Source organism: Sylvia atricapilla, chromosome 2 (genome assembly GCF_009819655.1).
Source record: "Sylvia atricapilla isolate bSylAtr1 chromosome 2, bSylAtr1.pri, whole genome shotgun sequence".
NCBI classification, from domain to species: Eukaryota; Metazoa; Chordata; class Aves; order Passeriformes; family Sylviidae; genus Sylvia; species Sylvia atricapilla.
In genome coordinates this window covers 19,839,416-19,862,410 of record NC_089141.1, presented here as the reverse complement: position 1 = coordinate 19,862,410, position 22,995 = coordinate 19,839,416, and the positions used below count along the sequence as shown (strand labels likewise).

Here is a 22,995-nt window from a genome sequence, read left to right as displayed (position 1 = left end):
ATTTATTCATGCAGATGTTCTGTTTTACTGCACAGTTAAAGCTGTAATTTATGCCCTTTTTGTAATGGATATATTAATTGAGGTTTACAACATTTCTCCTCAGAAAGCAAAATATTAACATCCTCATTAAACAAATGGGAAAATGCAATCACAGACATTAGGAAATTTTGTTCACTATTATTTAGGATATCCATGGCAGTCTGGGAACCTCAGCAGTTTCTCCTTGCTCTGAAGAGTGCTACTTGTGTTCTTGGGAATGGCATGAGCAAGGTGGCCGGCATGTATGTTAACAACAGAGACAAAATGAGGTGTCTGTGGACAAAACAACCTATATCTATAATAAAGAGCATGCAATTTCATGTCCTCTCAAATGTGAGATGTAGAACATAATAGATTAAGCAGCTGAATTGCTATATGTAGTTTTTAAAGCTGTCTAGGAAACTTGGAACGCCATTTCCATTTATTTGGAACAAGTGGCTGACTCATTTGTCTGCCTTGAAAAACCTCTACGACTGTTCCTGACTGGAATAAGATGAATATTCTGAAAGTCATTGCTCTTGTGAAACAGGAAAAAAGTACAGAAAGTCACAGAGTTCCTGTTAATACTGTGTCTCACTGAATGTAATATTGATTTGGAGTATGTTAAAGGATGCAAACTTCTCCTAGGTACTGTGGCAGCTTTAATTTGTCCACTCTTTCCAGCAATCTGATGTGGCAAAGTCTTCTCCTTTGTGGATACAAAATTTGGGGTAGCTAGATCAAAGGTCTGTTCTAGATTCAGACCCTTGATACTGTATGTTATATTCAGTAGGATGGAACCAAAATCAGAAAATTCTGAGCATGGAGAAAACTGACATATAAAACTCTATCTAACAGCCCTTGCACACCATCAGGGTTCACCTTTCTCTTAATAATATGTAAAGATTTATTAGTTCCATCTTTAAAAGCAGTGTTTAGCAACTGTAGAGACAATATGCTCAAACCGAGGGGGACAATCCTTTTTTTCTTCAAATGCAATATTTTTTTTTTTTTTTTTTTGCCTATCTGGTTGCTTTACCTATAGTCATAAGTTCTCTTTAGTCTTTTAAAAATACTTTTTTATTTCACATGGCAGTACAGAGAGGCTTTAATGCAATTAATAAATGGGGGTTTTAAACTTTTATCTTTTAAAATGGGAATGTCTTGATTTTTCATTTATCTGTTTTAGAGGTCTTTAACCAACTGGACCATTGAATTTAATGCTGGCTATGAAGGAGATTGTCAGTGGCAAGTAATATTTCTAGTAAGAGAGAATGTCACAGTCAGTTTTGTTGGATACAGGCATGTCACAGTGGTGACAATGGCTAGAAGCACCAGTCACCCCAAGAGGGGAACCTGTATGAAGTGGCCCACTGGGTAGATGAACCATGATTTGAAAACCTTTGGAATAAGGACAAAAGTGAACTCTGCTTGACAGACAATAAACTCGTTTAATATTCAGTCATCATGTGTTAAACTTTCAAGGTTACAAAGAAAGCAACACCACAATATAAAAGTCATTGAGCAGCAGGGTGCAATTAGGAGGCAGTGCCTTGATAGAAAGAGGGCAGCTGGTTAGTAACAGGCCAGTGGTAGCGGGGCTGGCCTCCTGTGTGCAAACGAGAGTGAGAAGATGTTTGCTACCCGCTTTCCCTGGAGCCAAGCACAGTCCTCACCTATGAGCTGCTCTGTTTAGCTATGTGGGCAGCACAGGCATCAATGCCTTACATGTTGTGCACCAGTCAGAACCACAGATTGGGCAAACTCGGTTCCAAACAGTGCGATAAGGATTGCACAGGGCAAGTATGAGTTTCCTTGGCCCTTGCTTCCACCTCCCACATTATGCAAGTGAGCAGGGAAGGGACTTGCACCAGGGGTTAGGAAAACTGATTTATAACGGTGGTGGCAGGTGGAACAGGGGAGACTATGGGACCAACAGAGCCAAGTATTTTAAGCATCTGTTATAGGCCTGTGCCAGATGTAGGATACCAGACAAGATGTGCCATTTGTCTGTTCTTGAATGGAATTTCCTATGTCCCTAATTCCAAGCAAACTCTGTTTATTTATAATGTAACTACTTCTGGTTTTGTAGAGCTGATAGCTCATACAGCACATGTCATCTTTTTACTTTCACCATGACATTTAAACACTTAAAAAGTTATTTATTTAGCTGTGTGAATTCAGTCAGGAGGCTGTTTTGCTTTGTCATGGGTGAATCTGTGAAGGCTGGAAAACTACTCAGTTTAGGGAGGCTGCCTTGTGTAGTTTCCTGAAGTACAGTTTTCTCTAATGCTTGTCTGGGTTAAAAATGGAACTCGGGTTCTCACAAGACCTGTGCCAGGCAGTGATTTCAAGTGACTGTTTGCATGGGCACAGAGAGAAGAAGAAATGCTGACTGTTCTCTCCTGAAGGTGGATTTTCTTCCAATTCTAACTGATTATATTTAATAAGTAATTCCAATTCTTTCCCAAAGGAATAAGCAGGAATTTCTAAGCAAAACATTTTCTCAGAATATGTAAATTCAAAACTACAGCTTCCTAGTGGAAATGCAAACATTAGTCATAAAAGGAAATGTCTCCCAATTCTTGGACTGCATTTCTTGACAAATTTTGACAGAAACACAGACTTCCCAGAGTAACAGCATCTCATAATGAGACTGATTATCTGGAGTTGATTATCCTACCTTTAAGTCTCTGCGCTACCTAGTTAATACAAAAGACATAAGCCACAAATTACATTTAAGACCAGGAGAAAAAGTCAGTGCTGATATATATTGTTGGAAAAACAAAATGGAGCAGCCCTACTGTCCCAAAACCTGGACTCCAGAGTAAGGTAACTGCACAGAAAGGTCCATCTTCTGCAAATCAACCTTGCTTACTGTGAGCATCCTTCCTGTCACCACTGGAATTCCTGTTTGCTCTTGCTCCAAAGGCACATCAGGCCAGACTATCAAACCTGCCAGCCTTTTCCATGGGTCCTTTGTGGTACTTCTACTCCAGCAGCACATTTCCTAGCCCTTTACCAGCAAGCTGTGTCCTGATTAGCTCACTGCTCTCTGAACTAAGACTTTTCTTTTAACTGTTGCTAAATTTTGAGTTTACAGCAGGTGACACCCAAGACAGACTTCTTGACCTGGGCCCTCAGTTGACCCCAGGTTTTTCATTGAAATACCTTGGTTTCTCTTGGACAGGAAAAGAGAATTTAAAATAAACAAAAATCTGCAAGATGGAAGAAGGGAAAAGTTATAGTGATGAATTTAGTAACAAAACCATAGGGCCCACAATACAACTAATCATAAACCAAGTTCCTTCAGTGATATTCCCTCTAACCTTTTAGGTCACAATGTACATCAAAGCATGTGCAGTTAACTGTCTGCATAAATGTGCATCAAGAGCTCATCCCTTCCTGCCTCATTTTTTTCTGTATGTAAAGCTGAGGCTGTATTATTAGACTGGGGCAGTGCTCTGAAGTCCAGCTTCTGACAAGAGTTGCTACAATAATTACTGCAGCAGATGTCAGAATCAAGTGAAAGCAGCCATTCAACAATCAAACATCAAAATCATCAGTTATGTTGTGTGCTATTGCAGGTATAGAACCAGCAGAGCAGACAGATGTTCACACTTGCTTCTAGATGTAATCCTCTATTAGGAGAGCATCTCCCTCCCCGCCCCAATAAAGGTTTTTCCAGTACACTTTCCTGGTTTTAGCTGTAGCTAGAAAAGATACAGCTGCAGTTTTTGGCTTATACAGCTTGAGGCTTGAGCTCGACATTCAGCAACAGCTTAGTCTGAGCTGTTTTACAAAACTATTTTTCTGTAAACATTTTCATTCAATAGTTACCATGCAGTATCTGTGCTCCCTTAAAGCATACTTGTGACTGTGTGCCTTATCTCCATATTGCCAGACTGGTCAGATACTTATTTGGGAGGTGGTCTGAAAGCTGGGGACAGAGGCAAGACAGAGAGTATTTAATGAAAGCTGCATGGATTCTGCCATGGAGATAGAAAGTCCAACAAGCTGCTGCTGAGTGACACAGAGAGGGGTATCTCAATTGGCAGATGAATGAATATAGTTCGTTTGAAGAAGATTTTTAAAAATGGCTTTGGAAACCATCAATTGCAAATGGACCCCCCACAAACAGGGCATAAAGTAGAGGATCCAGGCTGGGGGCTTGGGGGTTTTGCACACATTTACACTTCCAGGTACTGAAGTCTTTGCTTGAGGTTCAGGACAATCATAAATGTAGCTAAATCATACAGTGTACAGAGGCTGCTTTAAGGAGGCTGCTGCTTCCCACAGAGGTGAAGTCTGGCCAAGAATAGCATGTGTTTCCTCCTCTGCATCTAGCACAACTGCAGCTAAGTGGTTGCTTATGTTCAAAAATGAGTGAAATATTCAATGAAAACAAGAATCTTTACTGACATGATCACTGCTTCTTAATCGTTACACAAAATAGTGTTGTCTTGCCCAAGCATGCCTGGCTCTCTAAGAATAATGGAGACAGGACAGTGTTTGGCTAGCTGCTGTTTTTTCTGAAGAGTGGGGAGGGTGTGCCTCTTTTGGGGACATGTTCACGAATGTTCTAGCCCAGAAAGAAAGAGGTACATCTGGAAAGAGCATAAACCAAGTTGCCAGACTCTGGCACTACTACTAGAAATAATTCTTTCTCAGGAAAGTACCAAAATGTGGCTGTCTGGTTTGCCCACAAGTATCCGGGCATTTTTCTTGGCAGGCATGGATACTGGTGGCTGTTTGGCACTTTGACTGCTCCCCCAACTAGTGTCTCTTCTTTCTCTGCTGAAGACGGAAGAATACACTTGTGGTTAAATCACTGGCCTAGGGATTAGGCAAAGTGGTTCTGCTCAGATTTTAGTCTGCATCCTTGGCCAGGTCACTTAAGCAAGAATTTTGAGAAGTGCTCAGCACCCACAAATGGGATCAGATTTTTCAAAAGCTCTCTGCCTCCACTGAGGCAGTGGCCAGATGATCAAAGGAATTTCTTAGAAATCTGTCTGCAAGTGTCGTTGTGAAAGCTACTGGGTGCTGATCACCCGTGAAAATCTGGTTCTCATTGAGGTGCCCGGATGAGAATGAAACTCTCCATCTAGCTCCCATCATGATGGGGAGACACTTGAGAATCTGGCCAGGAGCAACCTCTTGAAATGCTACACCAGCAACTTTTTCTGTGCCTAATTTCCTCTAAAATGAGAGTGATGTTGCCAGGGTGAACGTGTCAAGGGTGCTTCTAGGGATAAATTTATTAACCTGCTGTGTGTGAGGTTCTTGGATGCTTCTGAAGCCAGGAAAGGGAGGTGAAGCATTTGTAGCATAGTGTCTTTCCAGACATACCAATCATCTGTGTAAACAGGACTGTGTTAAAGTGACTGGAGCAAGAGTCCAGGAGTCAGCTTTGCTCTGCGTACAATTTACAAGCATTCAAGTTCAGGAGCTGCTGCTTTTTGTTTGTCTCAAACCCTTGATCAAGGAGTCAGGGCTTTATCATGCTAGGGGGTGTAACATACAAATAAAAAAACCTCAGCCTTATAAACCTTTGTGCTGAACAAAGCAGGGCCAGGAGAATACTTTGTAAAGAAATGATAAAGCTGTTCCATTCAGCTGTTTGCCTTCAGAACTCCCTGTTTGTGGAGTACAGTAGTTTTATCATTTTCTTTCCTCACACGACATTTCTTTCCTCCCATCTCACCTAAGTGTTTGGTATTTTTGGGGGGAGTTCTGAGGGTTTAGAATTCTAACTCTACAGGACTGGTTACTCTCATACTAGATACCCATATACAGTAGTCTCTTTTGCAGGTGGGTTTTGGATTTTAAGATTCAAGAATATTAACTTTAAAATGGGATTTTTTATTTTTTTTTAAGTTACAGTGGCTTCAGTTTTGCCTCCAGATGTGGAAATCTGAAAGGTCCTGAACCTCCTGTAGTGTGTACTGGAGCAGCCTTCCTTCTCTTTCTGAGCAGCCTTCCCTCACATGATGTGACATTTTCTTTCCAGCTCGGAGTGGAGCCCCCCCCGCAGCCCCCTGCATTTCTGGCCTTCCAGCACCGTTGGCATCTGTGCGAGCTAATGCTCCCCAGATCCCTCTCCAAGGGGCACCGAGGGCTGGCACGCACAAGTGAAGCCCCAGGGCTGTATCTCCGAAACCCAAGAAACCTCAAATGCATTGTGTTTCCATAAATGCTCCTCAGCTGACTGGGCTGTGGGGAGTTTCTGCTCTCCTGAGGCCTCGCCTCTCCTTTGGGAATGGGAGGCGCAGGTTGTAAATGAGTTTTCTGACTGGCCCTGTGCAGAAATGGCACCGACGTTGGAGCGTGAGGGAACCACAACCACCACAGGAGGTGAGAGGGGCTCCAGGGCGAGCGGCCCAGCCTGGCTGACAGGGGCCCCAGCCAGCACCATGCTTGGGCTGGCCTGGCCCTCACCACAGCCCGGTGAGGGGGACATGTCACCACAGCCCCGTGAGGGGGACATGTCACCACAGCCCGGTGAGGGAGGGATGTCACCACAGCCCCGTGAGGGAGGGATGTCACCACAGCCCAGTGAGGGAGGGATGTCACCACAGCCCGGTGAGGGAGGGATGTCACCACAGCCCCGTGAGGGGGACATGTCACCACAGCCCCGTGAGGGAGAGATGTCTCCACAGGCTGGTGAGGGATAGATGTCACCACAGGCCAGTGAGGGGGGACATGTCACCTCCCCACTGGGCCATGGCAGCTTTCCTCAGAACTGTGTTCCCGGCGGCTAATGGCTGTGGAGCCCTCAGGGTGCCTTGTGGTTTGCTTTTGTTTTAGAGCACCATTACAACACCATTACAACTCAATGGTGGCTAAATGCAACGCGCTTGTTGCAAAGTAAATATAAAAATATGTAAAATTTTCTTAAGAAGGGATGTTCTTTAATGTTTGATCTTTATATACTTTCAAGCCTAACCATTAAGAAGGGAGGTTTAATCCACAAAACAGAGAGCAGCTAACAAGCAAGCTCTAAGTAACAGCTAGGAGGTAGACTTGTCTTGTTAAGTTTAGGTCTTAAAGTTTAGGCCTTCACATGCTTCTGTCATCTTAGATCTGGGGCAAGGTTAACAAAGCTTGGGAAGAAGGCATGCCCACTGACAGTGGACACAATGAACACAGAATGTACAGAATGCAGACACAAACTCCTTCTATCTTGATTGCTTTTGGGCATTAGGTACAACATTTTGTGTTTTCCTGAAGCTCTTTCAACTCTCAAGCAGTTGAAAGAGCAAAAATCTTTCTCTTCATCATGTCTGGTGGCAGAGAAGGAGAAGCCAAGAAGGAAGGGTTGTTGCACCCTGAGCTGAGGTCTGTTATGCTGAGTGCCCCCAGAAAGTGCCACGTTACTTCCTCAGCCTCCCTCAGGTTTGGGTGGAATTACAGGAGCAGCTCTTGGTGGTCCTTGTTTTGAAGGATAAGGCTGTGTGTATGTTGTGGATGTCCATCAAGCTAAAATTCTAGCTCTTGAAACATGCTTGACAAGTGGAGCATTGGAAATACAATAGGTTTCTGTTGATTTATTTTTGAAATACTTATTTTCATGAGATAAGCAGTTAGTAGAAAGTTCAAAGCACATGTAGCAGAGAAAATGCCTTTGAGCAGTCACAAATTGAATTTATTTTGGTTGTCAGTCCTTTTGTATTAACTTCTTGACAGTGTTTAACACAGAAGTGAGAAATGTGATGTTGAAAATAGGGTATTTCGAAGAATAATATAAAATATTCACTGCAAGTGAGCTCATTGAACTCAGTGAAAAGCAGTTTTTGTGCTTGAAATTTGAATTGAAGTGCTATCTTGTCCTGACTGTGATAATATTCCATTATTACTAATATTCCATTAGAATTACACGCCAGAACTAACCATCACTGCTTGGATTTTAGACACTGATCATTTGCAGCTAGTTGCTTAAGAGCAACTTAAAATCAAAATGGAATGGAGGTGACATTACAAAACATACCTGAGACAAATAGGTTTCCTTTAAATTACAATTTAAAAGCCATCTGATAATTCTATACTGGTGCATTAAAAAAAATGTACTCCTGTAAATTACTCTTTAAACAAGTATGACAACTGAATGCTAAACATACCTTTTTCTATGTGAACAATGTTTTTAGCTGAGACTACTAATGCAAGCTTAGGGAACAACTGTGAAATGTCTTCCATGTTTCCTGATGTAGTAAGTTATGCTCAGATATCCAAAAGATAATAACAGTCGGTAAGAGTTCCTAAGCATAAAAACTAAAAAAACTCCCCTTGCAGTGACAGCTTGGACTGTAGTGCATAAACATCCTAAATTTAGGTAGGGTGGCTGAACTGGGGGAGAGCAGGAAGTCCTGTAACAGATACAGAGTGTCCAACCATGGCACCACTTCCTTCCGTGGAAGACAGGATCTGCTGCTGTGTCTGCACCTATAGGGACAGTCTGGAGCTCTCACTGCCTGGCTTTGCATGCAGCTTGTGTGCACAGCAGGAACTCAGTCCAGCACGAACACCTTCCAGCCTTCACTGCAGTGCATTTTTTTAACTCTTCATCCATAAGGCTGGGATAAGATGGGACAGAATCCTTCCCGTTGTTAATTCACTTAGGGAATTACTACTTAATAAATGGGCAGGGTAACAGTACTGAACTAACATTCAGCTTGTGATTACATACTGAAGTATTGAGGCTTGTCCAGTAACCTGCAGCAGCATATCACAAGGTGTACCCACAATGAATGCTGAAGTCCTGGAATATCTTCAATTAGAGCCTAATAATGATTACAGTTGTTTTTGAAAGCATAGCTGGATTTTGCTTAGCTCTGCCCACCTTCAGCAAAAGTCTGTCCATTCACTGTAGGGCTTGTGTCCTGTCTCAGTGTTCTTTTATTTTTTATCCTGAGTTAACCAGAATTTGGCTTTGATCCTTCAGATCCTTCTCCCTTTAACTCAGCAACCACAGAGGCAGTTTATTACTGAAAAGAAATCTAAGAATCAGTTTTGGCCAGCATTGTCTTGGAAAGTTCATTTTATTAACATGGTTTTGGTTTTATTTCAAAAACATTTTGACAATCACTGACATTTTTGGAATCAGTAAAGCACAAGAGACTTACTCCTAAAGGCCTAAGCTTTGCATTTTTCTGCAGCAAACAATGTGACGTGCTACTATGGTAAATTCAATTCAAGTCACTGACTGAAAGGAAATGAGTACTGAATGCTGTCTTTTCTTCCCCTTCATTTTCTGAAACATGTTTTGTGTGAATGATAGTGCTTGTGGGGTATACTTCCTTACCTGCTCTTTGCTTATTTGCTTTTCATCTATAGTGCAGGTGGCAGATTTATCAATGCTGGCAACATAAACTTTCCTCACACTTCTACTTTTATTGCTCAGCTTTGACCTAAAGCAACTACCTCTTGAATTTTGCTGAGATTTGCCAGCAAAGGTCCCAGTTGTGTGTTTTATATTAATATCCACCAACTGAGAGTTCAACTGAGATCACCTACTTCACTTAGAAAGGAATACTAGGAGATATCTGAACCCTTTTTTGTTGTTGTTGCTGTTTTTCTTTAAGGCAAGCTGAATGAGAATTTCTGGTCTCCAAGCTACATAAAGACTCTTGTTCTGACACTGTGCATTCACTGGTGCTCCACGCGTGGTAGGAAGAATGGAAGGGCAGAACAGAGGTGAGTTATGTGCTGGCATAAGCAGACTAGACTGCTAGATTTCCTTAGTGGTAAACTGATTATCTTTGCTTTGTGTGTCCCTGGGGCTGTGCCACCTTCCATTCTGTCCCCTTGAAAACTATGCCAAGTGAGAGGCAAAGTAAGCATCTCCATTCCAGAAAATATGTATTACATACATGTGGTTTTGCTTCATATAATGAGTGGTTTTCTCAGTAACTTGTTTTACTGTCCAGAATTTTCTGTTGCAAAAATGGTCAAATGCTTTGGAGTTCCCTGCGCAAATCCACAGTGTGCTACTGTCAACCTCTTACTTTCAGAGTGAAGAATGCAGCAGTGTGTTGGTCTGGAAAGAGTGGCTGGTTTTTTAGTTAGGCAGGAAACACATGCTGCAGATGTTTCAATGTTCTGGCTTTTAATATACCTTTGATATCTACTATGTCAAGCTGTTAGTTTTGACTAATTCTCCCTTTAATGGGATAGCTTTTATGAACCTTACATGTTGCCATGATAGATTCTTAGGAGCTGAAGTAAACTGGCATAGCTGATCCAGGAGTTTATGATTTTTAGGGCTGTGGATATTTTTTTAAAACAGGAACTCTTTCTTAAGTTTGAAGTACTTTTTTTTTTCCATCTCAACTTTATTTCAAAGTGACTGCATAAATTGTATGACCTGTTTCTCCAGTTGTGTAACCAGGTTATATAGGCCTTTTCTTACAGGAATGGAAAAGAAGAAGTTAGGTTCTTTTTCTATTTTGTTTTGAGGTGGGGTATTTGTTAGTTTTGCTTAGTTTTGTTTTGGGGGTTTTTTTTAAGGTTGGAGTGTACTTTTTGGTACCATTTACTTCTTACTTGTAAATGTGGAGTTCTCAGAAGCTGACATTTTGAAGTGTTACACTTCAGGATTGCCAAGAATATTTGTGCTAACCGCCCAGATGTCTCTAAAATGAGTGTAATGAGCACACACACACTTGTCTTGAAGAGGTGGAAAAATCAAGGTGCAGAAAATGCAGGAAAGGATGCCCTAGCTGTGTAGGATTATGAATGGCATAGCTGCTAACATGCTTCTCAAATCCAAAGTGGGAAGTTTCTTACCTACCAGGAAGCCCGTATTATTTTTGAGTGCCCTCATGTTGAACTCAGCGTGGCTGTTGATGAGCCCCCATAAAGAATGATGGCCACAGACGTGCACAGACACCAAAGTCATCAGTTCACCACAGGCTCACAGCACTGGGAATAGAAGTTCAGACCTTCGCCTCCGCAAACACAGCTGTTCCTCTGGCCTGGGCTTTGTAGCCAGCAGAGGGAACTGAAAAACACTCTCACAGGGCTGCTTTACATGTTTTTTTGTAACCAATAGAGGGCCCTGATTCTCACTCCCTTTTGAAAAGGGTCCATTTAATGTCACCCCTCAAGTTTCACCTGCCATTCATAAGCAAAAAACTTATATTTATCTTGCTTTTGCTATAAAATATGGACTTACATGAAGTTTTAATCACCTAAAGATGTCTCAAGACTTCATAGTGGTATTAATTCCGTGCAGTGCAATTATGAGACATTAAATTCATTACACATCAAGACAATTAGAGAAACACATCCAACATTTCAGGAGTGCAGGGAGAGCAAGCATAATGGTTTACTGCTGACTACAGAGAATAGGCAGAGCTATTGCTCAAGACCCACAAAAGGCATCAGAACCAGGAGTCATCATTATCTTCTGGAGCATATATAGATCCACAACTTCTGCTGGGATTTCTGTTTGCAGAGGGAAAGCCACAAAAGAGGCAATAACAATTGCACAAAACTCTAGAAAATATAAGTGGCAAAACCAAGGAACTTTTGTACAGTTAAGTACAGCTGTTTGCTGTTTCTTTAACAGGCAGAACAAACCACCTCTAATGTTTTTGTCTTGTCTTGTTCCTCACTACATTACCTCCATTGCTCTGTTAGAAATATGACAATAGTGAAAAATAAAAATTATTTCCCTGCAGAAGGAAAGAACTCACAGCCTACAATAACTGGAAGGTTAAAGAAGTAAGAGAAATATAGGGATGTATTTAAGGTTAAGAGATAATCTTACCTCCCCTGTGACATAGCAAGACACAGAAGAAGTGGGCAGGAAATTCTGCCATGCAGATATGCTCATAATGTATAAAGACTGTCTTCTGTGGCAGATAGTGAGGTGAACATTAATGGTTCATTTTCTAATCCTCCAGTTACCTCTCACATGTTGACTACTTTATCAATGAACAAGGCAGGGTTAGCAGTAATTTTTAAGTTAAAAGAGTAAGAGACAAGGCCTCCATTGCTAGGGTAATAACTCTGGAAATTGAAAATTGGAATGTGTTGTGTAAGGTGGGGTTTTTTGTTTGTTTAATTGGTTTTGGTTTTGTTTTGTTTTGCTGGTTTTGAGGGGTTTTTTTTGAAATGCAGTATTTGCAAGACCATGTTATGAATCTGTGCTCTCATAAATTAACTTGAGGGCTACAAACTAGAGGGATAGGACAAAGCTGCTGGTTGGGGCTTTCGGTTTTGTTTGCTTGCTTGTCTGTTTGTTTTAAGGGCTATGAAATTTTATCCTGTATATTTACAGAAATGGCACATGATAGCAAATGTAGAAAAGAAAGAAAGAATAGTACTAGTGTCCCCTACAAGATCCTTTCAATAATTTTGCTTAAGCCCTCTTTAAGAGTTTCTCTTTGAGCTCTTTACTGCTGCTGAGTTACCAAGACTGAGTTCTTACAGTCAGATGCTGCCCAGTCATTTCAGTCATTACAGTCATTTCTGATCCATGGCAGTGGATCTCTGCTTCCTCAGCCTGCCAAGACTGGGCTGGTCTCTAACCACAGAATGTAAGAAAGAGATGAGCATTTGCCTATTTGTTTAATTGTTTATTTACACCCTCCAAGAATGATTTATTTGTAGGTCCTGTTAAGGGGTTTGTAAACACTTTCACAGAAGTTCGAAAGTTTTAGGAGTAAATTACCTCTCTCAAGATTTGTCATTGGAATTCTCCCTGCTGTTCAGTCCTGAAGAGTCATGCAAAGACAGAGCAGCTACAAAGGGGTGGACTTTATAAGGCTGAATACAAAATGAAGTGTGGGATTAGAGCTGGCCTGGAAACCAGAGGAGCTAAATCTTACACTCTACCACAAATTTTCACTGTGACCTTGTGTAAAATATTTTATATATTTAGTGACCACAGGGCCAGAGAAAAACATAATCTCTCCCTACAGAGAGGTGTGAAAATAAATTCTGAAGGTAAGAATTTCTCCCAAGCAGTGGTAGTGGCAGAACTATGTGTAGATAAGCAGAGAGTGATATGTTTATCCTCTGTTTCTATGTATCTAGTCTAGCACTTTAGACAGCACTGGGAGTTACACTAGTGGCTTAAGTAGGTATTACTGCCCTAAATATACACCTAAAAACACTAGGCATAACCACTAGGAGAAGTGGCTTAGCATCCCTGCTTAACACTTAACTGGTCTGTGGATGAAAAAATTAATATAGTCTCTTTACTTTATTAGTTTTAAGTGTTTTGATCATTACTCAAAAGTCAGAATTCCTTGCTCTCCCAGTGATTATATTTTTTTCCTTTAATTCAGGTTGTAGCATTACTTTAAAATTGCAGTGTTTTTATTTTAATACCAGTGTGCTTTGATCTTCTAAAAAGGAGTTTCCATGAGCACAGAGGTCAATAAGTGCATTCCTAGACATCTGAGTTCTCTTGGAAACCTGTTGGATGCAGTTTCCCTTCATCCCTTGATGCAAAGTGATGCTAAGCTGAATTATCTACTCAGCCTAAGAGGGAAACTGCTCAGAGGAGATTCTGATCTAAATCAGATGCATTCCTTTGAATAGAGTTTTCTTAATATCTCTTGCCATTCATTTTTCAAATGCCAAAACATTACATTTCACAGCAGGCTTTAATAAAAGGTATTTTACTATATATACATTTCCTGTAGCAAACACACTATTTTTTTTCATGAAATTTGCTCTATTAATTTTTTTTTATTTATCTGATAGAGTAAAATACTGTGTGAACAAATGAGGCTTTACTGCCACACTGCAGACCTAAATTCTGTATGCATTGAACTTACAATCACATGACTGTGTTTTACAACAATTTTTGGAAAGGTGAGGTTTGCTGTAAAAATCAGATGTTAACTGAAAAACAAAATTTTGTAGCTCAGACTTAACGCCAGTTATGACAAAAACCATTGGGCTCTCCTCCTGTCTTCTATGGGCAACTTATATTAATTACCTGGATGCAAAAGTAGTTTTACTGTAAGTTTGCTACAGAAAGCACTGTGCCTTGGTTTTTGAACAGTTCGATTTATTTGGGTTTTAGATTTTTGGTTTTTGAGTGTTTTTTTGAAGATACTTATGTAATCTTGCAGGCAAATAACTGAAGGCAGTGTTTTTCCTTTCCCCACTACTTAGAATAGATAACATATAAAATCAGAGAAAATCTTAGATACAGTATGCAGAGAAGGGTACTTGGAGCAGAGTTCCGCTGTTATACAGTGCTATGGCTTAAAATATTGCAGCAAATGCAAGTATAGTTATATATGGACATAATTCTTTTATAGAGCAGACTTTCTATTTGTGAAAGACCAAAGAAGACTCAGTTTAGCAAGAGAATTAAGAAGAAAATATCACTGTTTAACTGAAGAATTTATTATGTATTTACAGAGAGTGTTAACTGCTTTCTTTTGGTAGCTCATGCTTTCCGTCCTCTCTGAGCACTGGAGAGAGGCATTGTAGGATTAGGATTTCTGTGATGGAATTTCTTTAAACAGGTGACTGTGTGTTAAAAGTGCACTGATTCACACAATGTGAAAAACTGCTACTGGTCACTAATAGATTCATCTCTGTGAGGATGGACAGTTGCATGGATGGGAATGCAAATACAGTTTTGAAAGAACTTTTAAATGTTTTAACTGTTCAGTAGCTGTCTCTGAGGCACTTAACTATTCTTTCCTCTGCTGCTAGAAATGCCTATGTAGGAAAACTGCAGAGAAAATATAAACAAGCTGATCTAAAAGTTTCATAGAGACACAAGGTCTGTTGTTCCAAGAAACAGAAGTTCGCTTATAAAATACCTACTTTAAGCATATTTGGTACAAGATAATGAATTCCATCCGTCTTATTACTGTGCTTCTGTGAGGGCTTAAGTTCCACTGCACTTTTTTTAAAGGCAATGAAACCTATGAAGATGCACTTCAGTCCCAAAAGTGTCTCAGTCTGGCTAGTAAATGATATTAGCAATAAAACCCAGTTTCTTCCTTAAATGAACACTAAACGTTTTGTTTTGTTTGTTTTGTTTTTCCCTCAAACAGATTTTAAGGAAGCTTTACAGAGAATTTTTTTTTTTCATAACTTTGACTGGACTGAGAAGGAGACTATTAAGAGGGGATAATAAATTGTTATAATTGGTCTGGGCGTACTAATCTCTTCAAAATCCATCAGAAAGGGAGAGAAGACCTTTTCCCAGCCACAGTGTTTCCCAGCTAGATCTGTTTTTATTTCACTGCTAAAACAACAGACTGTTACTAACTTAAATGTCAGATGACACTACATCTGAAAAAAAAAAAAAAAAAAAAAAGGCGGGGGGGAGCCAGCACCACCCAGCAAGGCAGAGCTAGAGTTCACATTAAGACTTCCTCACAATAGCTGGTTAGAACAGAAACCTGAAGTAGCAGTAATCTTACCTTGAGAACACAAGATCCAAGGAGAGAAGATCACTGGTTCAAAACAGTGGAGGACTGAGAAAGTGCTCTGATCTGCTGCTGGTAGCATGCACTTGGCTTTTATGTGCAGGTGGGAGGAGCTGCTCCCTACGGTAGGTGGGCAGTGAGGATAGCAGGCAGACAGCCTTCAGAAGGCATTGTAGAGTAGGCTTTTCCTCTTTGGGGACAGAGAGAGGGAGGAAAAGCAAACTGGATGGCATATACATGAGAGATAGGGTTGGATTTATTTGCCTTTTTTTTTTTTTTTTTTTTTCCTTTTAAATCTGTAGTTAAGATTTCTATGGTATTTATTTTTCTAAATTTGAATCTCTGAATTATTCCAGTTTCAGTTACAATGCTACTGAGTGTTACTTCGTCTGTTGGAAAGATTTTTGTGGCAGTGAGATACTAATGCAAAGTCTTTATCAGAAAGGTCAGTGTTTCCCTTTCTGAAAAGGGATAGCTTTGAAGAATCAGCCCCTTGATCTTTGAAGTTGTCTGTTTTCTCAAGGATTGAACTTCCTCTATATTTCAAACATCTACTAGATCTCAGCTCCGGAACCCTCCTAAGTTTCTGTTTTGCTGAGCTACACAGCTTTCTCTTGATGCAGCTGTAACGTGTTCCATCTACACACTGACTTTTTAGCAGTTCAGTTCAGAGCAGTTTTATTGTTCACTGTGTCTGAGTTCTAAACAATTTTCCCAACTGGTATTCTCAAAAGGCAAATGTAGCCAAAAAGACAAACCAGTAGGAATATGCATTCCTGGTGGTTTCTGTGTAAAATCATTCATTGTTCATTTTAACTCATTCATTGCTTTCCACTCAGAAGAGTGGATGGCACAGATTCCAGACAGTGGCTCCTGCAGGTACAACAGTTGTACCCATCTCAAATACACTAATTCTCTATTTATATATCTTCCTACATGAGGCATCTGGGCCTCTATTTTTTTCCATAATACACAGGTAAAACCTGTGTCATATTGGAACATATAATGGGTGGAGAAAGCTAGAAAGATAAAACAGGAAAAGGAGAACAGTAGCGTGCAATTAAGGGGAAGTCTAGAGGTGCATCCTGACTTAAAATCTGGGAAGGATCAGGTAGAAAAATGAATGAGTATCTTAGTTGCAGAGTTGAGATAAGTTTGTAGCAGAGCTTATGGGGATAAGATATGATATCTATTACTTTTGCAAAAGGGCCAAACTAATCACTGAATAAGGACTTACAAGATACTTCTTTTTTTAAAAAAGCAGTACGGAGTGATCAGAACATAGTGAGTTCCATAAAACTTTATTTAGTCCTGTCTTTTTAGAAAAAGGCTTACAAATCAAGCACCCATCAACTTGGCTGACAGTGTTATGTGGCAAAAGAAGTTGCATAATGCTGCTGATGTAGCCTCTGAGATTTGGAATTGTCAAGCTGAAAAGGACTGGTTTAATTGTTAATATTTCTCACAGGTATTGATTTGCTGTTGGCTAGGACATTTTCTACATTATTGCAACTGACTGGGAAAAGAATTCATGTTATTTTGTTATTTCTGCAGCACTCAAAGTATTTTTACAGTTCTCATTAAGAAATGAGTTTCTGCTGTGAAGAGATTACAGCATCCTTTTAGGAAGGCTACACAAAGTAATTATAACATGGGAATAGGGAAATAAAGAGTACAACTTACTGCAATAAGTTTATGTAATTAGTTCAGTTATGGCACCTGGTAGTGGTCCATCTGACTAAATGATATGAGTAAAGTGGAATTCTACTCAGCTAGCATCTAAATAATCAAATGATTTTGAACTTAGACAAATTAGGTTGAGATTTTCGGAAAATATAGAGGAAATAGGTACCCATGTCCTTATTTGATGATTAAACTGCTCTGCTGTCTCAAAATTGCTGAGCTTTCTTGTAGATCCCGTGTGAAATCAGTGGATACTTCTATGAACTCTATACCTTCAAGAGATCAAGTTCTGTTTTTTTTATTTTCTTGGGAACAGAAGTTTGAATGTAAAGGACTAGTTGTATGCTGGTATGTTTTTTGTTTGTTTTTTTAACTCCTAACCATAAACTTCAGGTCCTAAGTACCACTTCAGTCCTCAGAAGTGAGCCGATACTCTTCCCTACTGCACGGGTTGTGTGCACTGCTCATGTGTCCTACTGTACCACAGATTCAAGGATAGCCTTACCTTTTTATACTTCTAGAGAAGAATAATTTAAGTTTTTCTTTAGTTCCTTTCTTTGGGGAATCTTAAAGCACTTTACAAGTGTTAAATATACCCACCAACAGGTAACATGGATAAAAAGTATTAGACTTACATTAATGATTATTAAAGCACCAGCATGATGCAGTTATATGAAAGACTACCTGATGAGGTTACAAATTATGCAGATGATGCCTTAGGTTTTAGCTTTCACATTTTCCAGATTCTGAACTGACTTAATGTGTGACTCTGAACTTCATATAAAGTGTTAGCAAGCCCTCTTCTAAACTACAGTTTAGTTGGACAAAACAATCCTTTTCCAACCTGAGAACCAAGGACACCATTTCAGCTTCAGGCCCAAAAAGTATAAACAACAGTGAACTGAGGAGAGTAATCTGGGAGGATGATTCCATAACCTGAAGCTGTAATTGGACAACTGAGCCCTAAATGTAAATGGACCAAAACTTATAAAAGTGTGAAACCTCGTGACTCGTTGTCCAGCTTGGGTGTAGCCATTGCTGGGCTCTTGTACCGCCCAAAGTGTATTCTTTGAAGGCCTTTAAATAAATACTGACTTTATTCCTTTAACTCTGTCTAGCCTCTGTTCCAGATTAGCCTCTTTAGGCATCACAGAGACTTCACAGAATTACTAATATTCTTTCCCTGAGTTGGAAGGAACTTGCAAGAATCTTCAAAGACCAACTCCTGGCTCTACACAGGGCATTCCAAGAATCACACCATGTGTCTGAGAGTTTTGTCCAAACACTCCTTGAAGTCTGTCAGGCTTGGTGCTGTGACCACTTCCCTGGAGAGCCTGTTCCAGTACTCAACCACCCTCTGGGTGAAGAACCTGTTCCTAATATCCAACCTAAACCTCCCCTGACAGAGCTTGAGGCCATTCTATTGAGTCCTGTTGCTGATCACCACAGAAATCAGTTCTTTCCTCTGCACATCCACTTGTGAGAAAACTCTCCTCGGTCGTCTTCAGGCTGAACAGACCAAGTAACCTCAGTCACTCCTCCTGAGGTTTCTCCTCAAGGCCCTTCACCACCTTCATTACTCTCCCCTGGAAGCTCTCTAACAGATTTATATCCTTTTAATGTTGTGGCACTCCAAACTGCCCCCAGCCCTTGAGGTGAGGCCACCCCAGCTCAGAGCAGAGCAGGACAATCCCCTCCCCTGCCCGGCTGTGATGCTGTGCCTGATGCCCCCAGGACAGGGCTGGCCCTCCTGGCTCCAGGGCACTGCTGGATCAGATTCAGCTTTTCATCGACCCCCCAGGTCCCTTTCCATGGCCTGTTGTACCCCAATCTGCACACAGCCATGGTTGCCCTGTTCTGGGACCTGTGGGTTTCTGGTCTCTGCAACACTTATCTTCCCTAATGAGACTTTTAGGGAATGAGAATTTACCAAAATATCTATGGGAAACTTGAATTAGGTCATCATATGATCAACTGGATTTCAGGGCACATTGCCAGCCAGGCTGGAGAGTAAATTCAGTGTGGACACATAGCAGGAAAGGTTGTCATGTTCCTGTGGCCAGGAGTGATGTCCAAACTTTCATTTTCCATTTGCCTTTTAAAAATAAAGCTACTTTTTCAATAAGACCCTCCAGTGCTCCAGCCCTCTTACTCCATTCTTGCCTTAAAATATCTAGATTGGTTTGCTGTGAGCTTCAAAGAATTGTTTTAGGTAGCCTGTCCTTTCCAAACTCTGAATCAGGTACTTGCTTTACTTGATGGTAGAGCTATACCCATAGTGCAGAACAGAACTGTTGGTAAGGGAATCGATTTCATTAAGTACTCAAACTTGGATAGATGGTTTTACCAGACTTTTGAGAACAATGCACATTTTCTTTTCAATGAGTCTTCTATAAATTAATTTGTTCAGTAGTAGAGTTTTCTATTAAATTAAATTAGTTCTGGCATACCAAGTGTATGGCAAAGAGCAATTATTAACAGAGGTCGCATCATCCGTAAGAGACAGGTGAAAACTGTAGCTGTACAACTGGCATGCATTTCACTATAGGTCTTTTAAAAGGAGATAGGCCAAAATTCCTGTATTTGTTCCATAAAGGAGTTGATTGCTCCCAGTTTGCCCTGAATGTTACAGAGCTAAAATAATGTGTTGGTAGGGGAAAGAATAACCATGGATAGATTGGGAGGTTGAAGGTTTGGAAATAAATGACCATGTATGTAGGATCACAGCAGTAGCTTGGGTAGATGGCTACTTTTTCTTTTGCAATATTATCAAAGGAGGAGAGTCCTCAGACACTTGGATAGCATGGTGATGGCAGAAGATTAGCTATCAAGGTAAAGGTGTAAATGTCGTTTTTAAACACAACCCAAAAATATTAGGAGACCTCCTAACATAAAGTAGGATAACACAGACAATAGCAGCTGTGAGGTAAAAGTTAACACTTCCAAATTTCAGCTATAAATGTGAAGAATTGTTTTGATGGTAGTTAATAGAAAAATATTCTGAACAGCCTACAGGTAAATTTCTGTTACCCTCTGCTACCCTCATGTAAATATATTCTTCTTTTCATCTTATTTGACTGTAAGACCGCAGACACCAACAATGTCTCCATTTCACCAGTGGTTTATTTTATTAACCTGTGGTTTCAGGCAACATTCTGTCTCCTGTCATGCTTCCCATCACTGTAAGTTTTATTCAAAGTCTTTCCAGCAAGTTTGCCTTTTAAAGAATTAAATGTGACAGTGTTGCAGTTTTTATAGAGTATTGTTGGCTGGTGGGGTTTTTTAATAGTAAATTCATAAACTTTGAGGGGAGAGTAATGGGAGAGAGCGAACAGTTCTCAAAGTTTTCTCTGCATGATACTGAGGATCTGTCTTATATTGCCTTTCATATTTGTATCTGTAGATGAGTGCCAGTTGGATGCCTGGCTACAAAAACAACTGTATGCCATCCAGTGTAGGTTACAAAATCAGGATACATTTTGAAAATGCAGATCTTGCATTGTAGATCCAGGTCCTGACTGTGTGGAGGAAGCACATGTCTACTTCAAACAATGTTTGCTCCAGTATTACAAGGTTCACTCTTTAGCACAACATCTGATAGAGGCAGAATTGAAAAAAGAATTGATACAGACCACACTGTAGCTGTAACTACATTTTGTATGTCATTTTGTATTGCCATTTTGTATTGCCATTTTGTATGTCTTGACTGTACTGATTCTGTTATGTCCACCAGTGAAAAGGGAATGCAGTCCAAAGCTGTTAGTAACAATTCAATCAATCCAGCCTACAAATGCATCTCCTACAAATGCCTATCTCCTAATTTACTGAATTTCTTTATCTGTGTGTCAGCTCTGGAATTTCCACTGAGATTCTCTAGCTGGTGTTGATGCTTGCCATACCAAAACGGGGAAAAAAGATAACATATATTTTTAATGGAGCAACTCTTTGTAGTGTCAACTTAAAGACTGGCAGTTTTTCTGGTAGGTATATTAGCTTAATTGAACATATAAAATCTGTGAGCTCACTGACAGGAGAAGCAATTCTGCTAAAACTAGGAGAGTCTTGCTAGACAGCAAACTGAGCGTGAGCCAGTAGTAGTTTGTGGCAGCAAAGGAGGACATTATCTTGGACTGTAATCACAGGAGCACAGCCAGTAGCTTGGGAAAGTGATTATCCCTCTCTACTCAGCATTTACTAGGCCGTACTTGGAAGATTATGTCTCGTGTTGAGGCTCCTGGTGCCAGAAGGATACCAGTGAACTGCATTAGGGTAAATGGGGGCCCACTGACGTCATCTCCAGGACTGCTCCCCTGCACTTCAGATCAGGCTATGGGAATGGAGCCTCTCTGGCCTGGCAACACCCGGGTTTGGGGCTTTGTCAAACAGCTGCCTCCAGGACCTAAGGGGAGGTTATTGAGAAGGTGGAGACAGGCTCCATGGTGGTGGAAGGACAACTGACAGCAGGCCTCAGTTGAATTAAAGGAGGTTGTGTCTGGATATAAGGAAAAGCTTCTTTCCTTCAAAAGCAATCAGGCAGTGGAACTAGTTGTTGGTGAAGCTGTGCAAGCTCCATCCTTGGAGCCTCTCAAGAGCCATGTGGATAAACCTTGAGAAGTGTGGTCTGACTTCATGGCTGACCCTTCTTTAAGCAGGAATTAATTCCATTAAAGATCTTCTATTATTCCTAATTAGGCTATATTCCTATGTCATTGTACAAAAATACTGTGTACAAAAGCTCAGATTGGATGAGTGTCAGTTCATCTGCATTTCAGAGACTGGGACATTGACCCAGAGGATGATCAAAGCTGATAAATTGTCCCTGTATTCAAATATAGTGTTTGTCCATTTCTGAGAAGTAACCAAAATAAAACATGGAAGTCATAACCTTTTAACACGATTGAGGATTAAGTAAGATTTGTGTTCAGTTCCACCAAAATGTGCTTGGTGGCAGTATTATGCATTCTGTATGTGCATTTTGAATATTTTTCTTTTAAACAAGCTTCCTGAAATTTTATTTAATGAAGACAATGGCACACATTTTGTCTGTAAGATATGTGTATTCTTTTAAAACTTTCTGCCAGAACATTGTATAGGGATTTTTTATTATTATTTTAGAAAGATAATTTGTGCTCTGTTTCAAATGAAATATAGCATCCTTGGGAAAATATATTTATGATCAAAGGAAATACTTAGCCCAGTGACACTGAATTTAGAAAGGAAATGAAACAGAACTTGAATAAAAATGTTCATGTTTTCTAATCCATCTCTGCTGCATGGGTCTTATGCCTTATCTCACAGATATTGCTCAATTCATAACTACACAATTAATCAGTTTTGAAATAATACACTATTTTGATATCCTAGTTACATCATTAATAAATTCTTTTCCCTTCTGCACAAAAAGAAGCTGTATGAAGACAGAATTAATTTTTTTCATCTTAATTAATATTCAAACTGCCTAATATTATGAGAAAATCACTAAACCATAGGAATTTGATTCCAAACATCATAACAATCTTCTCTTTCTTTAGGACCGGGGAAAACAGTTCAATTTCATATTTAGCCTTAGCAAAAATAGATCTTGTAGAAACAACTCTCATTTTCTTTAAATTGCATCAAATTTTAGTGCTGGGGGACACACAATAGTTTTAATTCTAACTCCTGAGAATGCAATGTGAAGGAAGCAGGTGAGCTTCTGCTCTCAGCTGTACTGTGAAAAAATAGGACCTTGACCAGAGAATGGTTAGCAGTGCTCACAGATTTTGGTAGAGTTTCTTTTCAATCCTTCATTCTATTTCAGTCTTCTTACTTGGCTGTAATAGATCAGAGCATGGCCTATGGAGTGTTTAGCAAAGAGCCTGTCAGCTCAATGCCATTTGCAGATCTT

General features: G+C 40.1%; 1 long non-coding RNA gene across 1 annotated transcript in view; it reads right to left on the bottom strand.

Annotated features, from left to right (window-relative positions):
- LOC136375439 (uncharacterized) overlaps positions 1 to 15,667 on the bottom strand; it is a 55,328-nt gene extending 39,661 nt beyond the window's left edge. Inside the window, exon 1 of the long non-coding RNA XR_010746076.1 lies at positions 15,420 to 15,667. This is a non-coding gene — a long non-coding RNA (uncharacterized lncRNA). The remainder of the gene's footprint in view (positions 1 to 15,419) is intronic.
- Positions 15,668 to 22,995: the final 7,328 nt, after the last annotated feature.